Source organism: Pyrgilauda ruficollis, unplaced genomic scaffold (assembly GCF_017590135.1).
Source record: "Pyrgilauda ruficollis isolate IOZ18807 unplaced genomic scaffold, ASM1759013v1 scaffold23, whole genome shotgun sequence".
Lineage (NCBI taxonomy): Eukaryota > Metazoa > Chordata > Aves > Passeriformes > Passeridae > Pyrgilauda > Pyrgilauda ruficollis.
Genome location: NW_024522539.1, coordinates 11,189,397 through 11,205,969, shown reverse-complemented (window position 1 = coordinate 11,205,969; position 16,573 = coordinate 11,189,397). Strand labels below are relative to the sequence as shown.

The following is a 16,573-nucleotide window of genomic DNA, read 5'->3' as shown; positions in this document are numbered from 1 at the left end:
CAGTGCGGAGGGGCCGGGCCTGGCCCGGGCGGAGGGAGCGGGGCGGAAGGGAACGGGCCGGGGGCGCCGCTGCCGCCGCCGGGCGGGACGGAGGGAACAAAGCGCCTTTGTGCGGCGAGGCCGGGCCCGCGCGTGCGGCGGCAGAGACCCCCGCGCCCCTCGCCCCTCGCACTCACGGGCCTTCCCAGGCTCATCGGGGGTGCGCTGCTCACACGGCCGAGCCCCGCGGCCCCGCCCCCGGCCCTCGCCCGGCGCCCGCCCGCCTCGCCGCAGTTGCCGCTGCCGCAGCCGCCGCCATGTAACCCGGCGCGGAGGGCAGGGAGGGGCGGCGCGGCGGCGGCTCCGCCCGCCAGGGGCGGCCCCGGGTGGCCCTCGGGGACGGGGGCGGGAGCGGGACGGGACGGGACGGGACGGGACGGGACGGGACGGGACGGGACGGGACGGGACGGGAGCAGCGCAGCGCCCGGGTGTCGGTGCGGGCTACGCTCAGCCGTGCCGCCGAGCCTGTCCCCGGGGGGCGGCCCGCGCGACATCCCCTCGCTCACCTCACCGCCTCTCCTGTCGGCCTGAGGCACGGCGCTGCCGCCGTGCCCCGCTGGCCCGAGGGGTTCAGCAGTCTCGAAGCACGGTTGAGTCACACGAAGCCCGGAAAGGCGGCAGCTGGGGCGAAGGGAGCGCGGCCGCGGCTCTGCCCGCCCCGTGGCCCCTGCGGCAGCCAGAGCAGCGGGAGCGGGAGGCCCAGCGGGGCCCCGCCGAACGAGCGCTGTCCCCGCGGCTGTCGGTGTGCGGAGCTCCAGCAGCGACAGGCGGGGAAGCGCCCGGGTGTGCCCCGTTCAACTGGCCCGTCACTAAACGTCCCTCCCGGCAGAGAAACAAACAGTTGGAAGGCAACAGGCGGGCGCGGCGGAGGCAGTTCCCCTCTCGGAAGGTGACGCTTCTGCTCGGATGTTCTGCAGTCTTAATGCCACGGCCGATCTGAGTCTTCTCCCCACGAGCTTTGCCATTGCTGTCACCTCGAGATACCACAAACGATTTCTGCCTTGCTATAGCGTCTCCCTTAACAAAGGCACTACGAGTCTGCTTTTCCCCAAAACCACAACTAATACAGCGAAATAAAGAAAAATAATGAAAACTTTACATTTCTCCCGTGAGACTCGTATACAGCGCTCTTAGTAAGGAGAGAGAAGCATGAGGACACCAAGCCTCTAGGTATCAGAAGAGCCTTCTGCTTCGTACCCAGTTTTGGTACAACTGTCAAGGCAGGGTGCACTTTTCCTTTTGCAGCCCCTTATATGCCTTTCCAGTGCAGGATGGCTCAAAAAGTGATAAAACAATCAATATTCATTTCTTCAGGTTAAACACAGGTTATTTATAGCTAGTACTAGGACAGAAGTTATATGCAATAGGGCTCTATTGCTCTGCTGCCATTTGGATAGAAGCATCCAATTGACCCTTGCACTTTTAGATCATGTAACTTATTTTTTTAAATAAACAAGTCATATATCAACAACCAAGGATCTCCCTATTCAGCTTTTCTAAAGTTTTTGAAGTAACTTTTAATCTCTTTTCAATTATGCAGCAAACATCCTCTGTTTCAATTAGTCAGATGCACTGCTAGCTCTGATATTGACCCCGCTACCAGGAGAGGTGACCTGGGCATTTGGCACTGCTGCACTGTGCTCACAGCACACGTACAGAAGTCAGTAACCAACTTTATATTCCAATGCTTGCTAATTGATAGGCAGCTCACCATGCTGCCAACAGCACAGAAAAGTCAGAAACAAAGCTGCAGTTCTTCTGCCCAACCAGCAAAACAGAGCTGGAAGATTACTGCACTGCTGCTCCAGAAGGCCTGCATTTAAATACACTCCATAAAGAAAAATCTGCAGGAGTGCACATTTGGAAGAGGTGATGTTAGGACAGCAATCAGAGCCAAGCCACAGAGGAGTTTTTACTTGAATTAAAGGAAGAGATTTGGGGCTTAAAAAAAAAAAGGCAGGAGCAGCAGTGGTTGTATGTCTAAATCCAGAGTTATTTAGTTAATTAAAGAACCCCTCCATCCATACAAAATATTTTCATTATGAGAAACAAAAGAGCAAGTTGATCCTCAGATTCTAGAGTGCTGAAGTAAGAAAAATTTTATATTACATCCTTGAAACAGCACCTGGAGGGCCCGTAATCTCTGTCCATTGGGACTGTTTGCCAATGTCCCCAGTGTCAATTCAGGCAGGTAGAGAAGTTGCACATCCATGGAGTTTGCTCTGCAGCAGCCCAGACTGTTTGAAAAGTAGTTTAACAAACACAGAGGAGGTTTGCAGTAAGCAGCAAGCTTCCTCACTTGGGTAGCACACGCTCACTTACTAATCTCCCATAGCCCAGAAGTGCCACCAGTTTCTGGGTTCTTGATTCATAAGTCATGAACTGCATTCTTTTTTTTCCCTTCCAAAATCTTTTCTCCCATTCCAGGAATGTAGTTTGTGGTAGGGTTTAGTGAATGAGATCCTTCAATCTAGAGGAAAATCTTGCAAAAGGAAGAGCATGGTGCAGGAATATTACTTGTCTTCAGCCTCACTATTTATAGAATTACAATACGCATGAGAGTTGCTCAGAGTTGTGTGTCTCATGGCAATTTATAACTATTTAATCCAGCAAATTGCTAATCTGTTTTCAGATTTTTAAAACCCTATTGATTAGGCTATAAATTACTGTGACAAGTTTTTTCCACATTTCCCACAAGAATGCAATTTCATAGCATGTAGATTATATGCTAGGTGATACCAACTCATTCTAAAACACTGGCAGATGTTAACTGTCAGTGAAATGCAGAACAAGAAGAGAACTGGATTTCAAAGGTCATAAAGACCAGCAATTAAAAAATAATTAGAACTGTAGCAATGATTCATTTATTATATCCAAGTTCAAAAAGATCAAACAGTAAATTCCAGTGTAATATTTCAGTCCTGTGTGTGAATTGTTACTTGTGGCATACAAGGGAATGAAATATTTTTAAGTGTCCACACCCATTATGATTGGCAAGGGAAGAAAGATTTGGAGACGGTTTGAAAAGGTTGCCCAAGGTAATTTGGCAGCTCCAGGCTTTTGTCTCAGTTTCAGTGCTTGACTTACATATTCTCCCAGAAGAAGGGAAATGTGTCCTAGGATACATTTTTAAAGACTGACCATATTTCTTACCAAAGTTTAAGATGAATTTTGCATGTGAATAGGGATGAGTTTAAAGGAAAACATCTACTTATTAAAAGGGGATGGGGAGAGGTTCAAGAAATAGTTTCTATGGCCTCCTTGGCTTATTCCTGCTTATCCATGCTCTGAGCCCTAAAATACAATTTAGTTTTCCTGGCACAGATCCCAAGAGTTTTTAATTGTTTGGGTCTCCTTTAACTGCTGCCTCTTCCCATCAGCCTATTTCTCTGCAGGTGTTAAACAAAACCTTTACAAATCAATTGCTCTTCCAGCTTAGTTTCATAGTGCTGATGTTCAGCACAAACAGCCCAGATAAATTTGAGTTTCACTGGCAACCCAATAGTTCAGGTGGCTTCATTTCCTGGGCACCTTCATTTCCTGGAAATGTCAGACACCACCTTGCCATAATGGACACAGGGTTTTTTAATTTCTTATTTTTAACACAAATGGATTTTTCTAACAAGCACTCACTCTCTAGATTAGCAGACTTAAAAAAATTCCCAATAAATCTTAAGATATAATTCCAATCAGCATTATTGTCAGGTAACCACACAGAAGTTGCCACCTTAGAAATTTTTAACAAAAGTTTGTGTCAAGATCCCTTTTTAGTTAAAGTTTACTTGGTGGAAGGCAGAGCTCCCTGGGCACAGACAACACTTTGTCACCTCATTTGGGCTCACCTGGATGGACCTGATTTTGCTAGAGCAAGATTTGTACCATGTACATTCTGATCAGCAAAGAAAACTATGATGAGGACTTGGAATAAAGGAAAAAACCATACCCCAAGATCTGCATTCCTATGTGAAACAATAGACAGACTGGAAAAGAACAGACCATTAACAGAGACCAATTCAAACCAGAGACAGCAAAGTACAAAGGGCAAATGGAGGTGGAAGAAGAAAGTCACAGAAGATGTTCAACTTTGAGACTAGAAATAAATGGGTTATGTGACATAGTTTGGAAATTCTGTAGGACAAAAAGTCATTAAACACTTAAAACAGAACAAGTAATTCTTCCCCCTTGGTAGATCATCAGTGATCTAGGACACTTTGGTACAGCAGGCCCCCTATTTAAAATCACACTGTTTTATTAAGTCAGGCAATTCCATTGCCTCTTTTTTCTATGTTTTAAACAACACTCAGCACAGGGCAGAGCAGCTGCCTAAAGCAGGAGTTGGCAAAGCCATGTCAATAAAGAGAGAAGAGGAAAGCTTAGAAAAGTTGCCTTGTAGCTGGGTGATCACTTGAAGCATCAGCCCCCTGTGTGTAAGGCTGGAGCTCTCCCAGGTTCTCAGCCTTTCATCATTTCCTCATTAGTTTATCTTGCACAGAATAGCAAACATGCAGAAAAATTTACTGAGGTAGGCAATTAAGGCCGTATGTGTGTTAGTTTAATTTTTTAAAGGATGACAGGTACCAACATTTTCATACTTGGGTGCTCCAAGTGACCCAAGCTCCTTCCAACTTCCCAGCATGGGACATTGTAGGTCTGCTGGAGTCAAGCTGTAGATCCAGTCAGTGGGTGAAAAATATTCTACAGGAGGACAAGGCAAAGCGTGGGATGCAGTGGAAACAAGAAGCACCAAATGTTTTTGTCCCAGCACTTCAGGTGCAAGAAAATCCAGTGTGTGATGGTTCTTCCCCATTCAGACCTTCAGCAAGGCACCATTCTCATCCTACCTCCAAAACCTCAAGTGAAGTGGTTAGGAGAGCACATCTGCCAACTGAAGTGACATCAGAACATGCTTGTCTCAGGCCTCTGTGCTGGTTATTGCATTAGCTGAAGTGCTGCTAAAGTTGAAAGGCAGCAGATATTATTTAAATATCTGTAACACTTTGAGTATTCCAAGGTAGAGAGACTCCCTGGAAACAGCACTGGGTGCTCTCAGCAAAAAAAATACATGTGATTTTGGATCCCTACTGGAAAATATGTCAGCTCTTGGGCAAGTTATGAATGCCTGATGATGGATTTATATAGAACAATGCTGTGTTTTTGTAGAACTATTGCATTTAATTGCAGAAATACACATATTGCTATGCAGAACTGTTCTTGTTCATTCTTATATCACTGTAAGCCTTCCTACATGTAGGATTTTGATTCCTATTGCATTACAGAGATAAAGCCTCTGGTGTGATTGTAAATACAGCTGGTGCTGCAGAGTTTGTCATTTACAGAGAAGAAAAAATTGGACTAACATTCACTAACATTTTCATCCACACCAGAATCCTCTTGAAATACATTTATAGGGGGCAAAGCTCAATACAAATACATGGGTATTGTGAAAAGAGGATGAAACAAACTGCCTGGGGAGGCACTTTAAGAAACTGTGCCTTAGTGGCTGCTCAGGCAGAGGCCATCCTGGAGTACAGCGATCCCCATCGTGCCCCGGCTCACGGATGCAGCTGTTTCACAGGCAAGCAGCACGCTGGATGGCTAAAGATAAAGGGCCACGCGGTGCCTGCAGGGTCAGGGCAGGCCTGCGGGAGGCCGATAGCAGTTCTGCTGCTCTGGGTGTGTTTTGGCTGGGGCCAACACCCTTTTTCAGGATTCCCAAAATAGCACTTATCAAAAGCAGCAGGTTGACTGGAAGCACACTGCTTCAAGTAATGATTGCAAACTGTCCCTGCCAGACTCCTACCCCAGTCAGTCTCCTGAAGCTAAAGAGATTGAAAATCTAAGAAATATCAAGTAGGGACTTTTTATAGAACATCTACCATCAAATTACACGGCGAATACTCAGCATTGCAAAAGCTACCTTGAATCAGTTTTGTTGTATTGTCAGACAGCAAAACCCAAAGTTTTCATTTCACTAACAAATATATTTTGGAAACACCTCCTCTCCTGAAAACTCGGTAACTTTTTCTCAGCACATCTTATACTATCTATTTCTAAAGATTTCTACTAAAAACATGTGGGACTATTCAATCACCCATATTCCCCAACACCATTTATGTCTTAGATTTCACTAAGATTTTCAAGGTTGTTTCAGGTTTTCTCAGCAGTTTTGAGACACTTGCTGGGAGGGATTACATTTCCAAAGTATTTGTTTTCTCATGAAAACTGGATTTTGCTTATGTGCCAGAATCAGCAGATGTGTTATAAATAGCTTTGGATAGATGACAGGAAATGATGCAAGATCTCAGGCCACTCTACAGAAGACAACTGTTTGAAGTGCTGAGGAAAGGACTTGCACCACTGACTACTGCACAGGGGGAAAAATTAATGCACAAAAGCATCATTTACTACAAAGGGTATTAGACTTATGAAACACAAGACCTCTTATTACAACTCAAGCAAAAAGTATTTGCTTGTGATTGCACTACAATGAGAAACAAGAAAATTAATTTTTCCTTTGAAGAGGAAAAACTGACCAGAATTGTCTAAACTCGCTTTGTCTTTTACTCTTGGGGAGAAAAGGCACTCTCCTTACATGCTACAAATGCCAACACACACATTGGAAATTCTCCAGTCTCTGACTGGTGCCAAACACTGGGATCATCTTCCTACCCTGGCGTTTCCCATTAGCTTCAGCAAAGTCTCTTCCAACTCGAAGTGCTTTAAATGGGCTCCAATAACAGATGCCTAGAGGTTAAGCTGTGTCTATTCATCTCATCTGAAGAACTCCCTGTTACTCTTTGCAGTAGTAATTCAGAATGGAACATTAAGTCCTGTTTCTATCAGCTCCCATGAAGAAAAAGCACAATAATTTAACCCCCAATAAATGCTTTATTTGGAATTGGAGCAAACTCTCAGCATTCTTAAGTTTATGATAAAACTTTGAACAGATGTAACCTGAACACAGTGACTCCAACCTTCACCTCCAGTACCAAGCTGGCTCCCTTTCCCAACTGCAGGAAGCACCTCTCAGCCCACTCCCTGCCACACTTGGGCACTGTGGATGACTGGAACAACGTGCTACACATGGAGAACTACTAAAATTAGTGAGAAACACATAGTGCACCTCCCCAGCAGGTTGTTTTTCAGTCAGTCAGTCAGTCAGAGAGGGATGCCTTTAGGCCCTCTACATTCCCACAGTACAGTTCAGCACCGTGTGGGCCTCAAAGCAGGTGTGGACCAGCCTCCTCCCTTCTGCCCTGGGCACAGGACGAGCATCAGCACCAGGCACACAGCTCATCTCACACCATCATAACCCCCCAGTGCTTTCTCTCCCAGAGACAGCATCAGCAGGCACTTCTGCTGAGGTGTCACTTCAAAAGACAATGGCATATTTGATCCCTCTCACGACTGTAGCTCAGAGGCACCCTGCTTTCAGGAGTGGATGGTTTCTACCCAGGATTTTTGAGTTATCTGTTCTTCTGACAGACAGAAGAGCCTAGAAGCCCTCCTACCTAGGAAAGGAATAAATAATACATCACACATTTTTTGTACTAACTCATTTTACCCATGATCTACCCTTCTGGAAGTTTGAAGAACAATTTTTTTTCCCCCATAGACATAAAATCTGACTGAATTGTTGTTATTTTGGAAATGTAAGATTTATTACCTCTCTTAGAGGTACAACAGTGCTGAAACTGGGTCATCCCAAACTTTTTCAGTCAAGGGCTGGACAAATGAAATACATCTGTCCATACATACACTGCAGGACAGAAAAACAAGTCCACTTGTTAGTGGATACTAACACATACACATACAGTGTGTCCAGGAGAGCAGAGTAGGAGAGAAGGTAGGCAAGGCTGTCAGCCTTTGCAGAGCTTAATGAGAGCTCCAGTGCCAGCTGGTGCAACTGACCTTCATGACCTTGATTCTTGTCAGAAATTCTCCATGTCAGGGGAATTTTCTTTCAAATGTTCTTGTCAGAAATACCTCCATTGGACACCCCAGTGCTGAGGAAGGACTGAGAAGCAGTCCTCCACCCAGAAAATTATCTCATAAAGGTAAATATTTCATTGAAGGGTTATACCTAGAGGTTGTTTCATTATATAAATAGCAAGATTTACCCTGCAAGTGAGCTGGAATTAAGAAAGATAAAGATATAGAGAAATCTTCTGCTTATAAGTGCATCAGCATTCTCTTATCTCCAGCATATCTTTAAACAGTTTTGAACTGCAAATTTCAACAGTCAAAACCTGTTAAATGAAAACTTAAGAGATACCCCATGCCCCTAAAATTATATTTTTTGAAAAGAAAAATATATTCCTCCCTCATTCTTTGTGTTTTATGAAACACCAGAGACCTATTTAAGCGTCAATTAAAATAAAACCAATTCCTGATAAACCTATTTTAGTAAACACAAGAAGCTGCTAACCATTATCTCATATTTTGTCTTATTGTTTAATCAGGACACTCCCAAAAAAAGCAATCAAGATGACTCAAAGAAGATGAGTTCCAACCTTTAGACCAGCTCTGATTGCAATACTTGGTTCTCATGATTGCTGCAACTCAGCAGCAATCAACTCCAGCACGATAATAGTGTTCATGTGTGCTCCATGACCTACTCCAGCACGGCCCTGGGTGACAGCAAAAGCTGCTACAGGGTTCCTGTGTGTCATCTGATGTCCCCAGCTCACACACCAGCTGACAGACCTTCCTGTGCCCCTGGCATGCATGATCACAGAGGGCAGGTGCACAAACCCTCCCACTCGTGTTCAGCAGTGGGAGTGACGAGGCCAGGCTGCACTGGGGCAGTTCTCACATGGCCACCCAAAGCAATCAAGAACCAGCTCAGCCCCCAGACAAGACTGAGCAAACTCTTCCTGTGTCTTGAAATGGTGGCCCAGAGGGGTAAGACTGCAGCTTACAAACCTCTCCCCTTTTTCTTGCTGTTAACTTTTCCAGGACAGCCTGTCTATCCTTGATTTCTGTGTTGGAAAAGGTATATCCCAAAAATCAAGGACAGACAGAAGGCTCAGCCCTTGCCTTCAGAGCTAAACCATACTGCCAGAGCTGGACTAGGAATCTTATTACCACTGCCCAAGCCATCCTCTGTCAAGAGTAGCTCCAAGGAGGACTTAACATTCCCAAGCCTGTCTGCCAGAGATGCTTTACAAAGACTTCACCAAATAGCACAGTATTCGTCAAAACTGAGGTGGTGATTTTCCCCTCAACCCAACAAAGGTTTCAAGATGTCAGCTCTTTATTTTCTCCCAACTACCCAAGCTGGTATTTCCACAACTGCATGGACTACCTAGATACTTCCTCGAAGTACAAAGTGAGACTGTTATGGTTTGTGATAATATATCCCTGTTTCAATAATTAAGGCAACTCATTTGCTCGTAGTAAAATTGCTTCAAGGACGACGTGCAATTTGCGATCAAAGTACTGCCCTGTACCCCGTGTTTATCATCCCAGGTCCAAAGACGTTTGTTAGTAAACAATAGCAGTGTAATCATTGCTAGGCAGCAGGGAGTCAGAGGCAGGGCTTGAACAGGATGCTGTCAGCTAAGAAACATCAACAAAGGACCTGCGGGGACTGCTGAAGTCAAAGGAAGCAGCAGGACAGTAATAGAAACTTTTGAACCTTTTCACACAGAGGAACAAGAAGATTTGTCTTTCTCATTGCTGAAGTGTTTCAGATTGCAGGAGAAAATGGGAATATGGGCCTTCATGACAGCTAATAAACGTCTCTGACCTTGGAAGGGAGCTCCATGTGGCATGACAGCCACAGTAATCAGAACAAGCTCTATCTGCTCTGATACAGCTTTACTGCAGGAGCAGATATTCCCTTTCCTCCTCACAAGTGCTCAGTACTCTCCTTCATTCATTGCATAAGACAGTGTTCACCTGATTACCAGCAACGGGATACCTGGAGGACAGAACCACCAGGGTTTAAGGGTTCTGTAAATAACCATTAAATTAATTTCTACAATTTGAAAGAATGTCAGAATATTATCATTCCCGCTGTTCTGAACTGAGTCACAAAAGAACAAGGTCAATGTAGCCCTTAATAGTAGATTTAAGATTACTAGAACTAAAATTTGCAAGGGTTTTGTACTTTATTTCACTGTTCAGCTTCTCAACTCACTTTTGGTCCTGGCACCAAGTACAGATCCCCAAAGGTCTGAATTCTGAGTTCACAAATTATTATTGTAGGCTTTGTCTAGGCAGTTCTGATTTTGCCCAGCACCAGAAGCCCCCAAGTAGCTAGCTTGTGCACCCTGAGTTTGCACACCTTCTATGCCAGTCTCTCCACTCCCTCTCAGAGCCCATCTAGTTTCTCCAAGTCTCTTCTATTTCCTGGTTTCTGTTTTCTTTTCTCCTATCCAATTAAAATCTCATTTTTACAAGCTTTCTCTCCCAACCTATTTCTGAAAAGTTCCCTACCTATTTGGTCCTTGTTTCTTCCACATGAGTCAGGTAGCTGCTGGAGCCAACAGGAGCCACTAAAAGCATTACATGGGAGGAACAGTCCACTTAAATTCAATTCACGTGCCCAATCCCAACATAGCCTGTAGAAGCCTGTGGATGCAGTCACAGGAAAATTTCTGTTCAGGAGTTGCGTGGGCTGGAGCACACCCAGGACTCACAGCACAGGAATTAATCTGCTAACAGATCTCTCAGGCTGCAAAACCTGAGGTCTCTAGTTCATGAACACCAAGAAAGATAAAACATGCATTTTTGAGTCTCGATTTCAAGAGTGCCCTCCTCTTCTGCAAAAGGCAAGAGTCTTTTAAAAACTTTTTTTTTGTTGTTTGCTTGTTTTTAAGTAGGGCAAAATCAGCGGTCTCCTCTGCCCCAGTTCTTGTAGAATAAGTGAATCATTACAGCAAAGTTTAGATTTGGAAATCTACCTGGCACAAAAATGTTTCCATCTGAAGAATTAACCGTCAGCACAGTCATGGTCTATCAAACGAACCTTGCCCGAGCCAGCGAGAGCTGCGAGTGCGCCAGTGCAGTGCCACCACTCCCGCAGGGCCACAGCTCCCGCGGGCTGCCTCACCTCTCCAGGTGCCTTCTCCTCATCCTGCCGGCCAGCAAAGCCTCTAGCTGCCGAGGAAGGTGCTGGTCAAAGAGTCTTGCTGCACGGGAAGGCGTTAAGGAGGAAAAGAAGCGGCCCAGAGAGTTTCTGAGGAAGAAGTGTCCCCGTCAGTGCCCTCCCCGTGGGTGGGTGACAGGCTGCTGGGGTGTGCAGGGACGAGGGGCGCCTGCTGTGATGCAGAGGGCCCTGTTCAAGCTTTTCTTCCCCTTCACACACCTATTTTGGGAAAAGACCCTCAGCGGTGCAAAGCAGGAGGCTGTAAGAAAATATCCCACTCTCCAGGACAAAGATTTTTCCTATTCTTTTGCTCCAACACGTGGCCACACAGCCTCTCTTCCCAGCCAAAGCCTGCTGCTTGCCTGGTATGCTGGTGCAGACCCCACACTGCTCACTGCAGCTGCTGCAGGCTGTGGGACAGCCAGTACCAGGGCAGGCAGGGCACACAGAGTAACAGGGAGACCTTTAGGGGAATGCAGGAGATGAAAGGCTAAGTGTTTAAATAATCTCTATCATCAGCTTCTCTGTAATCTCAGGTTTTGGCTGATTGGAGAGATGGACAGAAAGTACATGTGACTTCATGCAGGGGATGAGGAGAATGTCAACATTAGCCCAGCTTTCTGATGGTTACAGACCTGTAATTTAATTTTCTTTCCATTGCATCCTATGTGAAAAGCATTCCAAGTCCTGCCGCACCCCCTAAATCCTATTAAGAAAAACCAGACCTCGTAAAGCTGTTTTCCAGTGTGTTGAATTCAGGTTTTGTGGCTCTCTTTGACAGTTTTCCATTAAGTTCCAACTGAGCAGAGGCAGCCAGGCCACTGGACACCAGGAGAGCAGGGCTCCTTGCCCAGCTGCCTTGCCTGGGTTGGATGTGCTTCTCGGAGCCCCTGTCTCCAGCCTCAGCAGAGGCTGTCCCACCCCTCTGTCACTCAGCAGCAGGCAGGTGAGAGCAGGACACCTCGAGGGGAGCCAGCCCATCCCACCCCTCCTGCTGCAGCACATCGCTGAGGCCACCCAGTGCCACGCCAGAGTCACCTGCGGGACACCACTGCTGCGGGAGGGACTGGCTCACCTGCAGCAGCAGCAGCAGCAGCAGCACAGACTGCCTGGAGCCCTCCAGCATCACACTGGCTGCTGTGCAGGCAGAATCCAGGAAATACTTCCCCAAACCCACCCTTGTGCTCTTTAAAACAAGCTTTTATTTATGCTGCTGCTGGCGAAATATACCTGAGAATCTATCTGAAATATACAGAAAATAACCTGAGTCTCCAGTCTACCTTCAGTTGTGTTTTTCTCGAAGCTCTGAGGCTCCTCTCCCTCTGCAGAGCAAACACAGGATTTCAAGGGATAAAGCTGCACTTATGTAAGTTTCTGAGAATGCCAAGTTGAAAGTCTGACATAAGAAAAACCTCTGGTAAAAACCTATTTTTTTGTGTTTTCAAGAGATCTAATCTATCTTCTGTGCATTCCTGACCTTCAGAAAGCATTTTCATCTCACACGTTAAGTATAACAATCCTCTTAACAGGGAACATTTTGTTAGAGCTTTAAATTGGGTTACGTAAATTATTTGTAGTTCTGACAGCAGGTTTCTCTTCCGTCCACGAGGACACTTGTTATGAGCCTGCTACAAGGTTCATTTGCAATCACTGCAGATAATCATCTGAGGGGACTGTTTGAAAGGAGATTTTATCTGGGGCAAATGCTACAAGTTTGTCAAGGCTTTTTATAAAAGCAGCATTTTTGCCAAATAATTTGCAGTACAGTAACATGCATGAGAATTAAGACATCCCTGATGAGTGAACTGAGTGAACGAAAGTTTTCTAACTTTAACAAACTTTAGGAGGTACAGAACACAAAGGGAAAAAAACCCCTGCAATATATATGTATATAGGTGTTACTGAGCATGTCTCAGTTCATGGTTTTGCTTTTGTTGACTGCAGTAGGAATTGTAAACAATCAGAGTGAGGCTCTTTGTTCACAAAAAAAAACCAGTAGAAAAAGTACTCAGAAGGTACAGCACTACTTTTAGTATTGTGTCAGAGCAGCCAGTGACTTAGAAACACAGTTTGCAGTACTCTCTTTTCATTCTTTCTTCCCCCCAGCCCCTAGACAGGCACAGGCTTAGACACTGGTTTTGAATGGGAAGAGTTCTCTGGCAGCAGAGCCCTCCTGCCTCCCTCTCTCTTGTCCCTGGTAAGGCTGATTGGGGGAAAAAAGTTTCTACTGATTTCATCATGAGTGGGAAAAGAAAGGCATAATTTATAAATTTGGATAGATATTTAGGTTTTCCATTATATTTATGAGCTCTTAGCATTCCCACTCCCCAGTAAAGCAATAAAGCAATATTTTATTAAAATTTAAAGTATTTTGTTTGGCTTTAAGAACAACAATTTACTAAAACAAAATTTTAAAATGAAAACTTTCAAATGAAAATACGGACATTTAATTTTTAAGTCTTTGTAAGAGCATTTCAGATTTTTTTTTTCTTAAGCAACAAGGGCAAAGAGTTTCATTCCATGCTAAATACAAGCCAATGCAGTAAACCTGATTTCTACACTCCTGCTGGCATTACATTCTCCACAACAGTGGTGCAGAAACCAACAAACCCTTCTACAACATCAGAGTACCCCAAGGAGCCACATTTTCAAGGAGGAGAAAACCTGTGGGTCTGTAAACCACACACACACATGCACAAACACAAGACCCAAGCAAAAGGTGCTCAGCAGAGAGAACCTTTACCCACAAAACTTAACACCTACTAACATTTCCAAATCTGCCCAGGAATGCTTTACCTTGCTATTTCCAATTGTACTGAGCTGACTGGAGGTGTTTTATCTTTCCCTCCCCTTCTTTATTCAATGCCAAACATTTATTTTCAGCAGTCTATACAGAGTTGCCTCATGGTTTTATTAGCAGTCTTTCTTAAAATACTTTATCTACAGAGAACACAATGCATTAGGGCTTCTAGGGACAACGTTAGTACTTCTAGGGACAATGTTAGCCATTCCTATGAATTATCTAGAGACACTAGCTGATTAATATGAAATTATTTTATTTCTGTAGAAGACAATATATCATTATTTTGGCAATTCTCAAAGAGAAATAGATGTTTCTAAGTGTTAGTTAGAAAGATTCATCTTCACACTTCTTTCTCTCTAAACAAACAGATCTCATGGGAGAATACACACAGACATGTAACTTACCATTACTGCAGCTATCTTTTGAATTCCTCAGTACCATAAATATTTAAGCAGAAAGAACAGGACAAGCAATTATTGTAATGATACCACACCAGAACTAACAAAGTAATTTTCAAAAAGTCATCCAGAAGAAGCGAGAAGGTCAAGCAGAAAACACGAGTCAGGAATAGCTGTGCTCCGATGAGGAGGGGAAGGTTATGTTGCTGTGATATGAGTAGTGCACAGCTGTTACTCTAGTAATAATTCATCATATTAATATTTAAATGAGAGGAGGAGGAGGAAGAGGGCACGAGATTGTGTGTGACTCAATGGTCCCTCCCTGTCCTCAAGCAGAAAAATAGGCCACCAATACAGAAAGAGCATTAGGAGCTGCAGAGTGGGAAGGTTTGTTTTCACTACCTCATGAATAAAAGTGGGCAAACTGGTCCCTGAAGAAGTCGAGAAATTATCCTGCCTTTATTACAGCAAGTGAAATTCTGTTTCTAGTCTCAGAAGCAGCCACTGCCTCATGAACAAATTGATCCAGCAACCAGTGCTCTAGGTGTGCACGTGGTGTTTCTTGGATTTCAGTCTATTTCCAGCAAGCCTCTACACTTCCTCCAAAGAGCTGCCTGCAGGAGTCTGGCCTGGCAGTCCCTCCCAGAAAATTGCTGAATTGCTGCTGTGCTTTGCCCGTTATCTAAAGACACATTTATAAAAGCATTTCTTTAGGGGGGCTAACTCACCTCCAGGCTGGCTGCATTGCCTGGGCCCATCGGAGCCTCTGGATGTGCAGGTCAGGGGAGCTGAGGAGGAGCAGGAGGGGCTGGGGGTGTTGTGGGGAGCAGAGCCTCAGCCCTGGAGAGCCTTGGGGAGCTGCTGGAGGTAGAGCAGCAACACCCAGCAACAGCAGGCTCAGCTCGAGGTGCAGGGCTGGAGGAAACAGCTGATGTAGGCATAACCCAGACAGATGTGGGTGGCATCCCCGGCAGGAGAGGCAGCCTGACTACGCTTGGTTGCATTTAGGGTTGCACAACTTTATCCAACAATTCAATATAAACACACCTCTCACATGCAGGGTTTTGGGAGGCTGGGATTTTCTTTTGAATTCTGTACAACTCCCTCCTCTTTGTTAGCAGAAGTGTTACTGTGATAGACCTGGCTGAGCATTGCCTTGTTGGCTGAGTAACTCTAAAAAGGTAATAAGCAACCATTTAACCAGAAGCAGACATGGACTCCAGAAATGGCCATGAGGCTAAATAAAAATTAGTTTGTAACAGAACAAATCCACAGAAAAGCATTTGTTTTAGTGCTTGGCATGAAAATACAAGGTACACAAAGTACAACATTAGGAGATGCCAAACTCATGCTTTAACATCAGTTCTCAGCACACCAAGGTAAATTATTCCTCAGAAATTTTCTATTTTTTCCTGTTCAAGCAAAGATGTTCCTCCCTCCTTTCATTTTGTTAGCCTAATCCTTTATGAACAAGTTTGCAAACAGCCTGAGTTAACATTGATATTTTTAGCTGACTGTTAGGAAGGTTTTATTTACTGTATCCTGTACAAAGCTATTTGTTATTAATACACTGCAGAAAACACGACTCGTCAGATCTGTTCCATATCCATTGTCGGTATCCCAGCAAAGTAACCTTTAAAACTGTCCTCATAACTTGCTCCAAGGGTTTTTACATAAAACTGAATCAGGCCCCTGGATACGTTGGAGGACTAGAGAATATTGGTTTAGGCTGCTTTCAAAGAGTAGATGACAAGGGTCTGCAGGAAGATACCTCTTCACTGCTTCAGTAATTACACTAACACATTAGCTTGCAGGGATTAGGCTCTTCCTTCCCAGAGTTTGGGAGTGCTGGAGGAAGAGACCACCCACACTGGCTTTAATCCCTGGCAGAGCCCTCCCTCCAGCTCCAGCACTGCTCCTGCCTCATGGGTAGGACAGATACATGAGGCTGGGATTAACGACCTAATGCACCTACACTGCTGTGTCAGTTTAATTCAGAAGAAAAAAACACGGACAAAGGCTAAAAAAATTCTTTGCAACCACTGAATAGCTAATTGAAGCAAATGTGTCATGGAAGACAAACATTTTCAGGTACAGATTGGGCCAGGTGACAGATTTAATAGGTTCCATAAAACACCAGATTGCAACAGCTTTTACAACTGTCTTTATAGGCAACCATCAATTTCCATCTGGACTTGGTGGCTACCAGCTCAGTGTGCTGTGTTTGAGGAGGTGCAG

The 16,573-nt window shown here is 44.8% G+C and overlaps 1 protein-coding gene across 3 annotated transcripts in view; it reads right to left on the bottom strand.

Moving 5' to 3' along the window:
- Positions 1 to 14,548, bottom strand: part of MAPK6 (mitogen-activated protein kinase 6) — a 27,997-nt gene extending 13,449 nt beyond the window's left edge. Inside the window, exon 1 of one of the 3 annotated variants that reach the window (XM_041469244.1) lies at positions 14,342 to 14,548. The gene's annotated coding sequence lies outside the window, so the exon portion shown is untranslated. Of the gene's footprint in view, positions 1 to 176; positions 333 to 545; positions 1,077 to 14,341 lie in introns of those variants that run through there. The other 2 variants (XM_041469246.1, XM_041469243.1) reach the window with 2 other exon arrangements.
- Positions 14,549 to 16,573: the final 2,025 nt, after the last annotated feature.